Raw genomic sequence first — 18,222 nt, 5'->3', positions numbered from 1 at the left:
GGGATGACAAATAGGCCTATAAGAAAAGGATTTTTGAAAATAAATCCTGTATTAGGACCAGAAAAATAACTGCACCATTGGTGGAACATTTTGTCCAGTGGAATCATCGGGTAGACAAATTCTACGGGACAATCTTAGAAAAGATGAAAAAACGATAAAAGGAAGTGATTTTTCCTCCATGCTAATAAAACAGAGCTGGATTTTCTGACTAAAAACTGACAGACTACGACTTAATGAAGAAATCTATTGGCATTCCCTAGAAGTCATGTGCATTTGACAATCTAAAAATAATCCCTTCTTTGGTATAATTGTCACAAGGATCACATGATCTGAGAGTGCTCAGCTATACATTTATATTTGTGTTTGCTTCATTTTGACATCAATCCGATTGGTTCTCAAAATTAAACTGGGACCATTGTTAACTATGATGGTGCTGGGTGAATCATTCTGGTTACTTTAGAAGTAAGTGGTTCATGTATCGGCATTATATTTCAAACACACACAATCCAGCCGACGGATCCACGCTAAAGTGCAACATACACCAATCGTTCCGATGATGCTGCACAAGTATGACATCACACATAGAAACACCTAATTGTAGAGGAGGAGCTAAGTACCCCCACCTCAACCACTTTGCCCAGAATGCCTACATGTTGGAAACCAGAGTATGTGACCTATTCAGAACAATTGATTCAACAGATGCCAAAGGAAATCCTGGAGGCAAGGTTTCAGTTGAGAAAACCATACTTGCTTTCAAGACAGTATGATGGCTGTGTACAACAAAATCCCAGAGGAAGCAGGACGCCTGACTGGTGAAGCAGATTGGTGACGTCATGCGACAGTCGAGCTGACGTACATAGAAGAGATGCAGAGATGAGAGAATGCGGATATTCTATAAGGCATCAAGAAAGTATCAAAGAAAAGCAACATCTTGGGCTCAAGATGAAGAGGCTTATGCTGAAGAGATGATGAAATTATTGAAGTCAATTCACACATGCACAGATGAAAAGTAACGCAAGCAGACAAAGTTTTCATGAGGCTAGGTTTATAGTCAAATAGATTGCAGCAGGCGCGCATGGATACATAGGAATGCGCAAAGAATAGATTGTCCTATTATGAACTATAAAACAGAGATGAGCTAAAGGAGAAAGGCCATCTTTTCCATGTATGGCACACTTAGAAAACAAGTGAATTACAGGCGAATGTCAGAAAGGCGAGGTTAAACGAGCTGAGAAGCCAACGTCATGTTTGGCTGAGAAGAACAGAAATTAGTTACAATCTTGTGAAGGAATGAACCTCCTGTTCAGAAGTTTGGAGAGAACAAAGAAGACATCAGAGGCTCATTGGAAAATAGTCCTTTTTAATACACTGAAAGCTCAATTTCGTGGTCTCCAGTCACACGGGGAGAAGGAGTTGGAGGAGAATGATGGTCACACCTATGCATGAGGGCAGAGCGCGCCTCTACTCCCCTGTACCTTCCAAGGCAAAGAAACACTCCCAAGGACAAGTTCAAAGGCTCTAATTGACAACCGACCACTGAGGTGATGATGGATGATGTTCTAATTGGTGGGAAGCAGATGTTTAAGACTAACTCACCAGCAACTGGCAGTCTGGCCTGAGTGCAGCTAGCGTGGGTTGAAGGATGTTGACGGAGGTTAGGAGCTAACCAATTATAGAGGATCGCATGATTCGGGGTCCTATAGTTAAGTAGCCAATGGGACGTTCTGTATTTAGTGACATTCATGACCTGTTTTGAGGGAAGGGCTTAGTTGCCCCACCTGATGTTAAGAATCCTATCACCTTTCTCACCTTAGACGAGTATGGATTGTATACTTAGATGTTCCCTTATACCCTATCACTCTCTTCCGCAGGTTTTTGTAGTTTGCCACGTAGGATGATGTTAGTAATACGCAGGTTGTATGTCACCTATGACAAGATTTTAGTATAAAGGCGTGCTTTTTATGAAGTTCGTTAAGAGTCCTTACTATGATAAGTCTAATGACGTTCGTTGTACTCCCTGTTTTAGATAATTGATATTAAAACAGTTCTCTTTTGCCAACTTTCTAAGTCATTTTGTTTATTGATGTTTGAGTAACCTCTGCATCCCCATCCCTCTGAAATGTATTGTTGACCCATCTTAAAGGTCTGGAAGTTCTCCAGTTCATAATGATGTTGCGTGTCACAAAGTATGTCTTCTACTCTCACTCACTTGAATGGACTTCAGTGAATTGCCTTTTAAATATTGCTCAGTCCTATTGACTATAAAACTGGAGTAGACTGTTGCACAGGGTTTATAACTCGTAAATGGGTACATACCCAACAAGCATCTACAAGCATTGTGTCCTTCCTCATTCCCTCCTCATATATCCCATCTCCATCCAACCTGTACTCTAATTCAATAATTTGAGCTTATACGTGCTGCTCTAGTATCACCTTATAGTCAAAACTAAAAAGGAGTACATTGCATGGAGGGGACTGCCTACGTTTGCACTTTTATGCAAATAGATCCCCTCCATGCATGTTTTGTCATTTGCACTTGGAAAAAAAAGTATTACAATAGGCAAAATCACCCCAACGCTCATTTTGTATTTTGTAGTTATGTTATGTTATTAGGATTTGCACAGTGAACCACTGCTATTTGCAAGGTTTCCAGGTGCTCTTTTAGATCTGGAAGAGAGTGGTTGAGTTTGGTTAGTTGGCAGTGGAGGAAAAGTCAAGATTATTCTGCTTTTGTGTGGAAGTTCTAACCCGGAAGTAACCTGAGCTCTACGTGCTTGCAAGTTTTCTAAGTGTGGAGTGTAGGAGGCATTGAAGGCTTTGTGTCCAAAGGGATGTCCTTGTGCCTGTAGTGTGGTAATGTGTTGTATTTGTAATTAGAGGTGTAACTTCTGAGGTTTTTTAAAGCCCTTTCCTGCCTTCCTTCTTTCTTGCCTGCAGCACCCCTGCCTTGCCCCTCCACTATCCGGCGGTAAACCATATTGTTGGGCTGAGAATCGCCACGCACAGCGCCTCTGTGCCTTGTTGCTATTGCATCTGCATTTTGTGTTGGCCTTGTGGCGTGCGCGCAGTGATCCATGCTTATAGCGCATTTATGGGGAAGTGGGGAAGGGGCCTGCCCTTCCTCCATATGCAGCAGGGCTGCTCCGCCATAACTACTTCCTGATCTCTTTCTACTTACTTTTTCTGTGCTGGCTCTGTCCTGAACTCTCCATGATGGCTGCCCTTACATTGGGCCTGACGCCATCTCCTTGCCTGTGCCTCTGAACAACCATGATTGGCTGCCTGCTACTACATAGGCCAATCAGCTCGACCGGGAGGCCGCACTTGACAATCAAAGCCGCATCTGGGCCCTGACAACTGCAATGCTTGACCAGATCATCCTCACTCTTTCCTGCCTTTGGTGCCTGCAGCAACCCTGCCTGCTACTACATAGTTCAATCAGTTCGCCCGGGAGGCGGTAGCCAGCACTTGCCAATACAAAGGCCAGCATCTAAGGCCCTGTCTGCTCCCTGTCCTCTGCCTAGTCAGGCCTGGGGAGGTCTCCTTACACCCCTTACTTGCACATCGGGTCTGGCACTCTTTCACCTTCAGGGAAGCTGCAACCATCGTGACACCTGCACTTCACCGGACTATGGGTTAGCTGCCTCTTTCTTGAATGCTCCTACCCTTTTGACCTTCCCACCATCACTACATCTCACCCGGACTCCCACTCTTATTGCAACTACTTGTACCATTGGCTGTACTGTGTTTCACCTTTGCTAAAAAAAAATCTAATCTAGCCGTACCCTTTGGCTGTGCTGTGTTTCACCTTTGCAAACAAATTCGAATCTAGCTGTACACTTTGGCTACACTGTGTTTCACCTTTGCTAAAAAAAATGAATCTAACTGTACCCTTTGGCTGTACTGTGTTTCACCTTTGCTAAAATATTTGAATCTAGCTGTACCCTTTGGCTGCACTGTGTTTCACATTTGCTACAAATTCAAATCTAGCTGTACCCTTTGGATGTACTGTTTTTCTGATTTGACTGCATTGTGCTACTCTGTCTGCTGTTCCTGTCCTGTTCCGCCTCTTCTGCTTGCCCCCACACGCCCTCCACTTGTTCCCCACCAGCCCCCTCTCTCTTCTTCCCCCTCCTCCACATCACCTATGGCACTCTCTGTTTCTCCTATCTTCTCTAACTGTTTCTCCATTGACTATCCTACCCTTCTCACTAAATCTGGTAGGAAAAGTTCAAAAAGGATAACTTGGTCTCCAACCCTGGTCTCCTTATCGCGGACACCTACACCAGCGCATCCTCCAGACAGACCCTCACCAACATCCTCTTTGTCATTCCTTCGCAAGACCATTGGACTCCTCATATGGTCTCTGTGCTTTCTCCTTTCTCTTCTTCTCCCATTAATGGTGGCACCCGGTGGGAGGCCCCTTCTGGACCCCTTCCACTCCTCCAAGGTAATCATTAATGTCTACCTTAATGGCACTGTCCTGGTCCAAGGCCCTCAGGCCAACCTCCTCCTCTTTGCTAGACGCTTCCCGCGCCTCATCAACTTCCTTCTCCTGCTGTGCCCTCTCTCTCCCCTCTGACTTCCCTGCCTTCCACCTCTGCCTCCTCCTTGGCTAACTTGCTCTCTCCTCCTTCCTCTTCTGCTCCCCTGCCCCTGGGCTCCTTCTACACCTCCGCAAGGCGTAACTCTGATTTGTAACCCTCCCCGGAGGTCTTTCAAGGTTGGCAACCTTCTCCAAAATGCCACTGTCAACTCTTGCTCAGCTGTCAATCACTCCTCTGGCATCTGCTGCCTCCTAGAAGAACTCGACCTCGATGTCCTCTGTCTCACCGAGACATGGTTCATGGCCAGCTCTGTGATACGCTTTGGCACTCTCCTCTCTGAGGGCTACAATATCCTCTCTGTGCCCAGATCCAACCGTCCTGGTGGGGGTGTAGCCTTGATATTCCTTCGAATGCCTTGTCTGCAGGCTCTGTCTCTCTCCTTGCCACTCTCTCGCCATTGATACTATCTAGCGGCCACCTGGTCAGACTACCTCTTTCAACTCTGAGTAGGTCGAACTCTCCTCCTCTCTCCTATCCTCGACCACTCACTTCCTTCTCTTTGGAGACCTCAACATCTCCCTGGATGCCTCCTGTCCCTCCTCTGGACCCTTTCACAACCTCTGCAACACTCTCTCTCTTTCTATTCTTCCCTCTGGCGCGACTCATTCTGCAGGGCACACTCTGGATGTTCTCATCTCCTCTGATCTCCCCCTCTCTCACCCTGTCACCACTCCTCTCTCCTGGAGCGATCACTTTCTCCTTTCCTCCCATCTCTCCCTCTCTACCCCTCAAGCCCAACCAGCTCCAGCACTGCCACCTACCTTCTCGGTCTTCCGGCCCATGAAGCGTGTGTCAGTTGAAGATTTTGCTGCCACTTTCTCTTCCCCTCCTTTACCTCTGGCTGAGTCTCATCCTGACACTGCTCTTTCGAAGCTCCACTCTGCTATCTCTGATACTCTCGATTTTCTTGCCCTGTCATGAGGATCCACTTGAAGCCCAAAGCCAAGTGCAACTCTGCACTAAGAAAAGAGCTCACATCCTAGCTTGCATCTCTGCGGCATCTAATAGCTCAGCCAAACTCTTTAAAATCTGCAAGGGGCTGGCAAATCCTGCAGCAGTCTCTATTTCTCCTGTCCTCTCCCAGGTCCTTTGCAAGGCCCTTGCTTCTCATTTCATCGCAAAAACCCAGGACATCCTGTCCACTCTCTCGTCCTCTCCTCCTCCCCCTACTCTCTCCTCTACCGCTGGCCCCCCTTTGGCTGCCCCTCCCCCTCTTTCTCTTCCTTTCCTCTGTTCTCCCCTGACAAGATCTCTAGACAAGCTCAATCTATGAAAGTCTCAGAAAACAGGTTCTTCAATGTTTGTCCAAAACCATCAAGGACCATATTGGCACCCTTAATCCTACCCTGGATGACTTCTGCAACCGCTCCTTCACCAGTAGAGCCTTCCCCTCCCCCTGAAGCACTCTTTTGTGCACCCTCTTCTCAAGAAACCCACAACCGACCCCTCATGCCTGGCTAACTATTGCCTGATCTCTATCACTCCTTTCCTGGGCAAATTCCTGGAAAAGCAGGCCATCTCCCAGCTCAACCTCCACACTGATTCTTTTAGTTGTCTCCGTGATTATCAGTCTGGCTTCAGAGCAGCCAGAAGCATGGAAACTGCTCTCCTGAACATCTGTGAAGACCTGCTCTCTAACCTTGATTCAAATCTCGCTTCTGTCCTCATCCTGCTCGATCTCTCTTCTGCCAACCATGCCAACCACCTCAGTGATAACCTGGGTATCACTGATCAGTCCCTGCCTGGCTGACCTCTTTCCTCTCCAACCAACCCTCCCAGGTACAACTTGGGTCCTTTGTTTCTTTTATCTTACTCTCCACTGTGGTGTTCCCCAGGGGTCTAACCTCTCTCCCTGGCTTTTCAACCAATACCTGGTACACCTGCCCATCACATTGCTGCTCTCTGCTCTAACTTTCAGTGCTATGCTGATGACACCCAGCACGTTTTCAGGCTCCCCTCTTCCACCTCTTCTCCCTCTCTCATCTCTGACTGTCTGTCTGCAATCCAGGAGTGGTGTGCCGCCAACGACATCTGCCCAAATGCCAGTAAGACTGAGATCCTCATCGACACTCCTGCAACTTCCTTTTCTGTCACTCTCTGGCCGGCCTCCCTTGGCCCTCTTCCTGTTCCCACCTGTGAGGCTAAGAACCTTGGGGTCATCTTCGACACCACGCTTTCTTTTTCCCCACACATATCTGACGTCTCTAAGAAGTCAAACTACCAATTGCACCTCCTCAGAGGTATTCTTCCTTTCCTCTCCTTTCCCCAGAAGCTCACTGTCTCTAGAGCTCTGGTTCTATCTAGGCTGGACTACTGCAACAGCCTCTTTCTAAATCTGTCTGACACTACTCTCCGCCCTCTGCAACTCATCCAGAGCAGGACTATGAGACTTGTCCTTGGCCCCAAGCCCAAGGATCCTATCTCTGCAGCCCTGAAATCTCTTCATTGGCTCCCAGTGGCTGCTGCAAGAGTTAGATTTAAGACCCTATGCATTGTCTACAAGGCCTTCTGGGGCCTGCGTCCGCAATACCTTCAACTCTCTCTTCGGAATACCTTCTTACTCGAGCTCTTCACTCCTCCACCTCCACCTCCCTCAGGGTCAGTCACTTCTCCAAGCAACGAGTTGGTGGTAGATCTCTATCTTCAGCTGGGGCCTCCAGCTGGAACAGCATCCCTGCCTCTCTGAAACTTGAGGAGAGCCATCTTCGGTTCCCGAAGCACCTCATGTCCTTCCTCTTTGCTTCTGCCTTCTCTCTTCCTCTCCCCTGCTGATCTCTGTCTGTTTCTGCACTGGGCTACTGGCTACCCTCTTAATTCAGGCCCAGAACCCATCCACATGCGTACCCACACTGCCTCCTGGCAACCCTTGCACTTGGGTCTGTATCTGCAACCCTACAGTCCCCTTACCTGCACTTATTAGATACCCGTTCTCAGCAGTTCATTCTTGCACTTGCCACCTGCTTCTGCACTACCTGTTGTTGTTTTGATCACATATTCAGCACTTTCCACTCCTCCCTTTCCCCTTGCACTTCCCCCCTTCCCCCCTTCCATGTACTTGCGTGTTCTCAATTTCATAGGGGGCGTAGTAAGATCGTTGTTTTGTCCTCCCTTGTACCCCTCCCTTGCATTGTCGCGCCTTGAATCTCCTGTGTATGGGCACGATATAAATAAAATATCATATCATATCATGTGTAAATTGCTGGTTTGCATTTGCGTGTGGTGAGTAAGGTGGAGAGAAGAAATTAAGGATTAGGCAAAAGGTGTGGGGTGTTCTTTGGGTTTACGCAGGGCTTTAAATGATTATTGCATTGCTGCATATTAATGCATGAAGATGTCCTGTGGTGAGGTTTTTGCAGTGCCTTTTTGCAATGTTTTCCAGTCATTTTAGTTTCCTGAGTGTCATCCGATGTGTTCTAAGCAGAAAGCCTGGTGGCAAGCATGCCATTCTCTTAGGCTGTATGTGCACGGGTAAGTCACACTATTGCAAAGTGTTTTTTTTACTGCATAATGGGTGCAGGTTAGGCGTTTGCTCTGATTAGCCTTGCAGTCATTTTTTGGAGCTTTCCTGAACTTCAGGTGGTCCTTTAGGGTGTGCATTGCACTTAGTAGCACGTTCCAGTGTTTGGCCACCTTAGTGAAAAAGGCAAAGCCTCTGTGTCTTTCTCTGCAAAATCTGGTTCCTAAAAGTATGTTGTTTCTCAATTTTAGGTCTGTAGATATTTGGTAGAGGGAGAGTTTGTTTTGGAGAATGTCTGCTCCTTGACCTTCAAGTGCTCTATGGGTGATGCAGAGGGTCTTAAGCCGGATTCTCCTTTTGATTGGTAGTCAATGGAGTGCTCTGAGAGCCGGTGCTATGTGTTCCCTCCCATTGAGTGTAAGCAGTGTCTGGTTGCTGTGCTTTGAGTCCATTGAAATGTTTTCTGAGGTAGTGTGGCATACCTAAGTAAATGCGATTTGCGTAGTCGATTCTTGAAAGAATCAGGGAGATGATGGCCAGCCCTCTGTTTGCAAAGGAGAGGAAGGGCATAATCCATCAAAAGGGGAGAGATGGTTGAAGCACTTGTTGAATGTTGCGCTGACTTGGGGTTCCAGGGTGAGTCTGGTGTCCATCAATATGTCTTGCTCACTTTAGATGGTTTAGGGCAGTTACCCACTTCGAAAGGCAACATTAGAAGTGTATCAGGTGTGGCATGAGATAAGACTATCAGTATTTCGGTTTAGTCTGGGTTGTTTTAGGTAGTTAACCATCATCTATTCATTTATTCCCATGAGGCAGTTGCAGAGGGTGGTGCTGGAGTTTCCGTCTTCTGTCATTTTGTATATGGTTTGAGTGTCATCCTCATAGTTGTGGGAGGTGAGCCCCTAAGATTTTATGATCTTCATCAAAGGGGTCACATAGATATTGAAAAGGAACAACGAGAGCTATGATCCCTGGGGGAGTTCACAGGTAATGAATGGGTTTGTTTGTTTGTTTGTTTGTTTGTTTGTTTGTTTGCTTATTTATTTGTTTGGTAATGCGCGCCAAAACCCATTAGGTAGGCGGGCGCAGTAGAGGTCAAGACAGCTTAAACTTGGTTACAAATGAGTACATAGAAGCACATAATATACAAAAAACAGTTTGAAAATAGGCTGCCCGGGTAGCTACAGTGGCATCCAGAAGGAAGCAAGTTAAGAGAACATGCAGCAGAGACAGGAGTGCAAGGTACCGAGAGGGTAAGCTAACAGTCATTCATTCGTAGCCATTTAATTATATTGAGTCTAGATTTAGCATCACAATAGCACTAGTGGGTTGCAAGTGATTTTTGTTATGTCCATTAGGAATGACCTGATGCATTGTAGAGTTGTGATACGGAGTGCATTTTCGTAAAGCCTTCTAATTAGTATACTAATTAGTATACGCCTCAAAGGCTGCTGACATGTTGAGGAATATGAGTGCTAAGAGGATGTCGTCGCCCACTGCGATTTTGAGTTTGTGCCAAATACAATCTAGTGCTATTGTGATGCTTCTAGTAAGTTACTATACTCTCCATACTCCATGATCAGGCTCTACACATAGCTCTCTAGAATGCTGGCTGGGGATGGTATGTTTAAGAAAGTGTAACATTTGGGGGGTCTTCTGGGTCTCCAGCTGTGTTTTACAGGTGGTTTGACATAGGCTGTCCTGAAAACCTGAGGACAAGCAATTTCGACCCCCTCCTAAATAACGGCACATCAGCAGTTTGCAAGTCGCCAATCCTCATGAAGGTTAGTACATGAATCTTCAAAATCAAACAAGTGATATAGAAAAGCAAGTGTTTGAATACACCATGCGCCCCCTTTTGTCACAACAGGTCTGGCGCTCCCAATTAAATTAACAACGAAAGTATCGCTGTGAATTCACAAAAGGGAATCAGCGTTTCATTCATTGAAAAAGCGGATTATTCAACGCAAATATAAACAAGGAATAAGGAAGCAACCGCCTGATTAAAACTATAACACTTTAGCCTAACCGCAAGAAGACTAAAAGGTCAGTGGAAAGCATTTGCATAGGGGATGAAAACAGTCCTATAACATATGTAAACTGCCAAAGAAAGTTTTTAACACTTCAATGTTTTAAATCATCTTTTAACACCAGATAACTTACTAAATACAGCTTTAAAACTATTTCATAGTTTCCTATCGAACTCTGACAAAACGGGGATCTGTTTTTGAACTTATTGTCAACCAACCGAAACAACGTACTGTCCTGGCTATAAATGCAAACAGCGGAACACCAGGGAAGGTGTTGACGAAACTCTGTTCAGCCGAAACATATGTAGACATCCCACAGACACCAAAAAGAATGCTGTCTTTTTCTGAAAACGATCGTTCAGTTTATTTTGTACATTGATAGTATGTTCCCCTGCCATAATAGATTCTGGTATTAATATCTTGTCATTGTGATTAATTATGAATGTCACTTACTAACCTCAGCCATCATTGGCACAAACACACAATAATTCTGGACCTGCCTTTCAACTTTTTATGAATTTAAGTGTTGGTGATGCCTTGTGGAAAGCATACACTACACAACTATGTATTGAATTGAATTTTGATTAAAATGTGTTTTTATATGTTCACTACTTTGGCACAATAATCGTGTTCGCTCATATGAAACTTGGGTAAATGAATTAATGTATCCCTTTTTTCTTTCTTCTGACCATTCCAAAAGGTAGACTAAAAGAGGGGTAATTGAGCAGTTTTGTTCTTGTTCTCAATACTGTCCTGAAAACCGTTTGGTATTATTTTTGTTTCGAGCGAGCAGTTCATTCATGTATGAAAGTAGGAAGCTAAAGTTTCCTTGTTAACGGTTTGTTTGTTGATGTTCAGGGGACATGGTCAATTGGAGAGCATGAAAATGTCATCCTAACCTACAGCCATGTGGTTTTTGTAGGTGGAGCAGGGATCCGTGGCCGACATAGTGATTGATATGATATGATATGATATGGCATTTGTAACGCGCCTATACACAAGTGTTTCAAGGCGCGACGAGGCAAGGGGGGGAAACAAAGGGAGACAGACAACGATCCTACTAGGCCAGTTGTCATTCAGATCGCGCAAGTGCAAGGGTAGAGGGGAAAGGGAGAAGTGCAAGGGGGAAAGGGAGAGGGGAAAGTGCATTACAGGGTCAATAGCATACAGGAAATAACAAGGGCCAACAAGTGGCAGTGCGAGTAAGTGCAGATAAGTGCTGATTCTGTTCCATGCCCGCACTCTATCACCAGAAACCACGTAAATGCCACAGAGCTGAACAAATAGCATGTTATGGCAGACCTAAAACGTATACAGCTGTCTTTTGCACCAAATTCTGCTCACCAGATACTTGGAAAAGTGGCTCACTGCGTCCATGGACTAGCTGCAGAATTATGCGCAAAATCTACCGTTTTACCGATACGAGTGCTGACAACTCTGAAAAGATTGCTTTTTACAGCACAGGGCTGATGTGGTACCTGGATTCTAATAATCCCAATGGCCCAGCACCCTCAGGCACACTTTGCAATCTTCGTCAGGTCTCTACTTGAGTGTGTCCCGGGCAACTGCAACGAATTCTGTTAGCGTTTCGAAACTGAGTAATCAAGTTTACTGACCCAACTTTTTGCCAGCTGGCGCAGGGAGCCTGCCCTCTAAAACGAACGTGCTGCTGCAACTCAACGTTGGATGGTTCCAGAAGGAGTCAGAGGGGCAGATCTGGCCTAGGCCCCCCCAAGGGCCTCCTGGCTTAATCATATTATTACGATAATGGCTCAGTATTGCGTGTAAACACGACGTAAGAGCATTCCTGAGTGAATTCCTGGCCCTGCCCCAAAAAAGAGGATTAGCACAAGGGATAGAAGCGAAACAGGGATATGAAATATGTATCATAGCCTGAGAGAGGTCCTTAGCACTAAGGAAGGAGGATCTTGTCTGTGCCACGCGGAGAGGGTCTGCACCGACAGGAAAAGGCCTGCAGGCAGCCTGCTCGGCTGGGCCTTGTATGGTGGTCCTTGCCAGAGCTGGACTAGCCTATAGCGATATGGGGAAACTTCCCGACAAGGCTGCATCTTTAAAAAGCTGCTGGAGCTTTGGCAAAGTGTGCCAGATGTCAGGCGGGCCTGACTTGCGAATATCACTCCCCCAACCCGCCAGCCCTTTCCACAGCACAGACACACTTGATATATGATTGACACTACCCCAGCACTATTGGCCTTTCAGGTGCATGGCTCAAATAATGTGATTGATTCTACCCCAGCTCTTCCTGCTTGATAAAGTCACACTGCCTGAGTGACAGATTAGCCTAGAAGAGTCCAGGCCAATCACATATTGAATGTTATTTTCATTGGCATACAGTGATACTGTTGCTGGGGAAATGGCCGCCACGTGGCGACATTTCCCTAAAAATGCACCCTTCAGATAAGGTGACTAGATTTTTCACACAAAAAACCCGGGCAGGCCATAGACATAAAAGTAGGACTAAAATAAATAAATACAAACATACAGTCCTACTTCTATGTCTATGGCCTGTTGCGGGGGCTCGGCGGGGGTGTGCTCACATGCACACCCCTCTCATTGGAGGAAAGTGGCCGGGGACGGGAAGGGGGAGGAAATGGGGGCTGCGTGAAATGCTTTTCATGCCCCCATTCGCGCAGCTAGAGTTGCGCCGGGACCCGATTTTGGGATTTCGAAATCGGTTCCCGGCACAAACAGTGACCGTGGGCACCCACCATTGCAAACCCCAGAAGGAGATTGCAAAATAAAAAATCTATCGGGACCCCGGGATGGAGGGCGATTTCCCCGTACTGCCCGGGAAAACCGGGACGTCTGGTCACCCTACCTTCAGATAATCAAATTATACCGCTCCTAGAATATTTGGGGAAAGACTTTTAGCGGTCGGGAAAAAAAGTCATCTACCTGGCGTCTTTTTACTGGCGACATTACCACATGGAACCATTTTATTGCAGTGTACCACCGCCACCTTTTGAGTGGGTAGGAGGCACTCTTGTCTTTCGTTCAAGGCTGTTATGTCAATGAGGGTGGCTAATGGCAGCGGGGTCCCCCTGCCAGGACAATGAAGGGTTCCTGAGCAGGAGCACACAGCAAAAAGGTGTACATGTCCCACCCTGCTCTGGGACACTGTAGCAGCTGCAGCCTGGAGTGATGCGGAACATGGACGCCAGAGAGTGCTGTGTGCTCCGGTGGTGCAACACCATTGAGCTGATAGGGTTTCAGATATGAACAAGAGAGTTAACTGCTTGTAACATTGAAGCGATCACCAGAATATTCATATTAGAATGCGTACAGAAGTTAGATACCCCAACACAAGTAAGTTTGCCCCCTCACAGTCTCTGAAGTTGGTGCCTCTCCCAACATTTGAGAGATTAGCACCCCCACCCCGTGACATTTTAGCCTAGGTGCCCCCCTGGTGTGCTCTTTCTTTAGTTCCAGTCCTGGGTGCATTTTCTAGCCTGACTTCAGAAAGAAGTGAGGTCATGTCTTGCTCGAGTTGGAGTGCATCCAACTCCAGAAAGAAATTATCTGACTTCTTTCTAAAGTTGGACTAGTGAATGTGCCCAGGAACACTCTAGTGACAGCATACATGCCGGGCTACACCTAGAATGTTATTTTCTATCCGTCTCCGGCCTCACTGCGCATTACAGGAATCCAGGAAGCTCTCCTGCTTTCCTGTCTGCGTTTTGGGGGCAGAAGTAGGCTGGCAGGCTGCATTGTGGCGGCCAGGCCTTCTTTCTGGCGATGGAGCAGCACTGGAACAGGTAAGAAAATATTTTTTTATGTGTATGTTTATGTATTCCTGCTGCTGTGCTGTGTGTTTAAGGTGTATGTTTAGTGGGTGACTGCTGTGTGACTGGTTGGGTGTGGGCATGTGCTTTTGCTGTCAGTGGAGGAAGAGCGTATTTTGGCGGGTGGGGGGGCAGTATGCCATGATGGTACTGCCACTTTTTTAATGGGCATCCATGATAAACCAAGCATTGTATGTATTATTATTTGGCTAGGCTGGCATTTGGGGGCAGCCAGTCTAGCCCTTTCTTGCTGTCATTTGACTGTTTGTCTGGGCATCCGGTCCAGGACCGCAGTGTTGATGTTTGCTCCTGCTTGGCCTGGCCTGGCTGCTTCTAGAACAGCGGTCTGAAGCAGGACACAGAAAGCAGTGTGTCTGTATGCTCTTGCTCTGCACCCTCCAAGCACAATGGGGTCCCACGCTTGTTTGAATGTTGCAGGGAGAGGGTATGGGGTCAAGTCATCATATGGGGGCAGGAACGATTGTCAGTTTAGCATTCATTTTCGAAGGTGTATTTGGGGGGAAAGTAGCAAGAGTTTTTTCGTGGCTCGCCTTCCCAATCTTGCAATGCTGGCTGCTCCCCTGTGCACTGTCCAACATATTGGAGGTGTGAAAAAAAGGCACAAAGTGTGCACAGTTTCTAGAGCTTTCCCAACTTCCTTTATTTGATACTTAGGCATCACGGTGGATCCACGCTGAACCACGTGGCGAGGCCGGCTTAATCACTTCCAGGCGAGCCGGGAGACTGGAGGAAGACTGCTCCATCTTGTCATTCAGTCGGTACATACCCTGTTCCCATTCCAGACAAATATCCAGAAGGCCATGTTGACCACACATTACATCACCACTAAATTTGAGAGGGTTCATCAACACCAAGATGGGCAAAAAAGCGAGTTACTCACTGGACAACGGGACAACTTTCAAGGGAGACCACATTACCTCACAACCTCTTGAGAGCTGTTAGAAGATGAAGACGCATTTGACTGCAGTCATTGAACGGTGTAGATCGACCCCGCTAACAAAAACACATGCTTACAATAACTCTGCTGCACATGAGAAAAACTGGGACAGAACCACGAACTTGCTGGCAGCCAAGCGTTCGCAAAGCATCATGAAAGCCCTCACACTACCGGTGCTCGATGTAAGAGTATGCACACATGCTGAAAGGAGCACAACAAGATTCACACCATCTGAGCCACCCTCCATCCTGCCGCTACTAATTCACCTCACACTGAATCGCCAAACTCTGCATGAGGTCAAGGGTGCAAATGGTGCAGAACAAATTAACTACTTTGTCAATGTATTCAGGCCAATGCTCAAATAAACACCTAGACCTGTTGACCAGCGACTGGTGGAACAGTTCAGATTGGCATACCATGTTAACCACATTCCTCAAGGAGATGTTCTAAGTGCACACCAAAGGAGAGACCTCCAATATCGTTGGCACGTCGTCGGCATGATGCAAGATCAGGAGAGGTTGTGATTGGATGTTGGCCATAGTCAACAAAGGCATCAGTAAGCATACCCCTAAGATAAAGTTCAGAGCCCTGACACCAACACTGGTGCTTCAAGAACCCAAAATGAAAATCTGCACTTCCCCAAGACCAAAGGTGAGAGTGTTTATCGCAATACTTCAATGCGGTGACGTGCTGCACTGCTGCCAGTCACGGGACCTCGTGGAGACCACACCATCTTCCACACAGCCACGCTCCAAGACCTCATGGATGAATTCAAAGCCACATTCACTGACATTGGATGCATGAAGAGTACAATGGTTAAGTGGCACACTGATAAGACTGTCGAACCCGCAGCTACAGGACATTGGAGGAGAAGCCCTCCCACAGGGGAGTTAAAGGTGAGGATTCAGGAAGAACTGTTAGTGATGGAGAAGGATGTCATAACTGAAAAAGCGCAAAGGCCATACCATCGGCCACACCCATCAAGGTTACCAAAAAGGACAAGCACGCAGGACCGGTCTTCATCTCTGTCGACATGTGACTGCCACACAAAGGCAATCCAAAGAGAGAGGCATATGCGTTTAGATCATATCTCGGCCACCAGACGTCATGTTCAATGGCTCCACATCAAAGCCTGCATTGAGTTTAAGATTTTGTTTTTCGCACACTGATGCATAAACAAAGAGGCCCCTCTCTATCTCAATGACTGCGTGGTACTGAAACGCCATGTGCACCACCTACAATCCTCCATCCGTCTTACTTGCGACACCCCCAGATTCAAGCGTAAAACAGCGGAAGGTGCTAGCTTCCAGGTCACAGCGCTCTCTCTCTGGAACTCTCTCCCCACTGACATCAGAAATGAACACATGTGTACAATTTTCAGAAAGCGTGTCAAAACCTGGACTTTTAGTAAATACGACTAACTCCGTCTAACACTGTTGTTGCTCATTTCCCATGATGGACTACCTGTATTATTTTTGCTTGTACAAACGCTGTGATACCTGCGGTTTGGGCGTTACATAAATGTAAGACATAAAATAAATAAATAAAATAATATGGCACCATTCATCAAGAACCAGATTGCCGAACTGACTGAAGTCGCAATCTCCTCAAGTTTCGATCTAAATGCAGGGCATCCCCAGGTGACGCCAAGCAAGGAATCATGCTCAATCACAATCTCTTCACTCATGTGGCTGACTCATCCCGAGACCTGCAATACTGACTGAAGCCTTCTTTGAACAGACTATTGACAATACCATGTGGGATTGATCGACATATCACCAGGAATACATCCAGAAAACAACCACAGCCCACATGCCTTATAGGTGGTGTTGCATGACATTCATTTTATTTATTTATTTATTTATCACATTTATATAGCACGCCTAACCCTCAGGCATCTGGTTGCTTGAACTTAAGAATACGGTTACATTGCAGAGACATGGTTGTACAGTAAAGTTACAGTTACAGAGGTAGTATCAATACATGCTGTATAATTATATTGTTTGCATTTACGTGTTGAGTTACATTTTTATCTTTGATATTTCTGTCAAACATATGCATAGTGCAATATCCCGGTTTCTAGTTGTGCTGTGTCAGTCTTATCTGCAGATAGAGGGTGGGGGGGCTACCGCTCATTAGAGGAATGGTGTTATGTCTTTATCTCCTGATTGAAGAGCCAGGTTTTTATTTTTTTGCAAAAGGACCATAGTGAGGGGTCAGTTCTTAGTTCTGAGGGAATAGTATTCCAGTAGTTGGCTGCTATAACAGGGAAGCGCAATCATTCTGCTTTTTGTCTTTTGAAACTTAGTGTGGTCAGTTGCCCTAGGTAAGCCGACCGGGTTGGTCTGGACGATTGAGCTTTGGAGATTAGGTTGAAAAGGTAGCATGGAGCAGTGTTAGAAAGACATTTAGGAGTGACAGACATTATTTTGAATTTAATGCGGTCTCTTACTGGTAGCCAGTGAATGTTTCTTCTAGCTGTGGTTATGTGGTCTGATTTGGGGATATTAAGAGCTGCTCTGATTGCATTATTTTGGATGATCGTGAGGTTCATGTTTTTTGCTAAGGTGGCATTTCAGTAGTCGATCCTAGAGAAGATCAATGCTCTGGCCAATGTGACGCAGTTCTCCACTGTACGGTAGGGTCTACATGCAGTGATACGTTTGCCCGTGTAAATTGCCGCCAATGTGATGGCATTAACTTGTCTGGAGAGGGTGAGAGATGAGTCTAGATATACCCCTAGTGTCTTGACTTCTTTGGCTACCGTGATGCTGTTGCCATCTATGTTGAAGGTTTTGTAGGAGGGTGAAAGTCTTTCGAGTTTCACGGGACTGCCTATGATCAGGATCTCTGTTTTTCATCATTAAGACAGAACCCCACTCCCGTCACCTGTGGAGTCCCACAAGGATCTGTGTGTCTCCTACGTTGTACAACTCATTCACAAAACCTCTCTTTGATAGACTTGACAATTTGGGTGTCACATACACAAACTATGCTGACGACACCCAAGTACTTCTTTCAATTACAGGGGATTACCACACAGATTCCAAAACCCTCAACACCATCTACCTCGCTATTCAAGTCAAGGTGCAATGATAGTAGAGGTGCATGTTTGTGTTAATGTATTGATGGAGAATAGTATTGTATTATGGTCCGACCATTGGCAAGGGTTGTTGTTTGTAATGTTCGCAGAGCAATTATGGTCCGTAAGCCAGTCTAACTTGCGGCCTTTGGCATGTGTGGGGCCTGCGGTCAGCAAGGAGAAGCCTTGTTTTCCTATGGTGTTGGTTAGGGCTGTAGCTTTGACATCGGTACTGTTGTTGAGTCCTAGATTGAAATCTCCTAGGATGAGTACTTTGGATGT

The sequence above is a fragment of the Ambystoma mexicanum genome, chromosome 3q (genome assembly GCF_040938575.1).
Source record: "Ambystoma mexicanum isolate Mex_15411 chromosome 3q, UKY_AmexF1_1, whole genome shotgun sequence".
Lineage (NCBI taxonomy): Eukaryota > Metazoa > Chordata > Amphibia > Caudata > Ambystomatidae > Ambystoma > Ambystoma mexicanum.
This window is presented reverse-complemented; position numbering follows the sequence as displayed.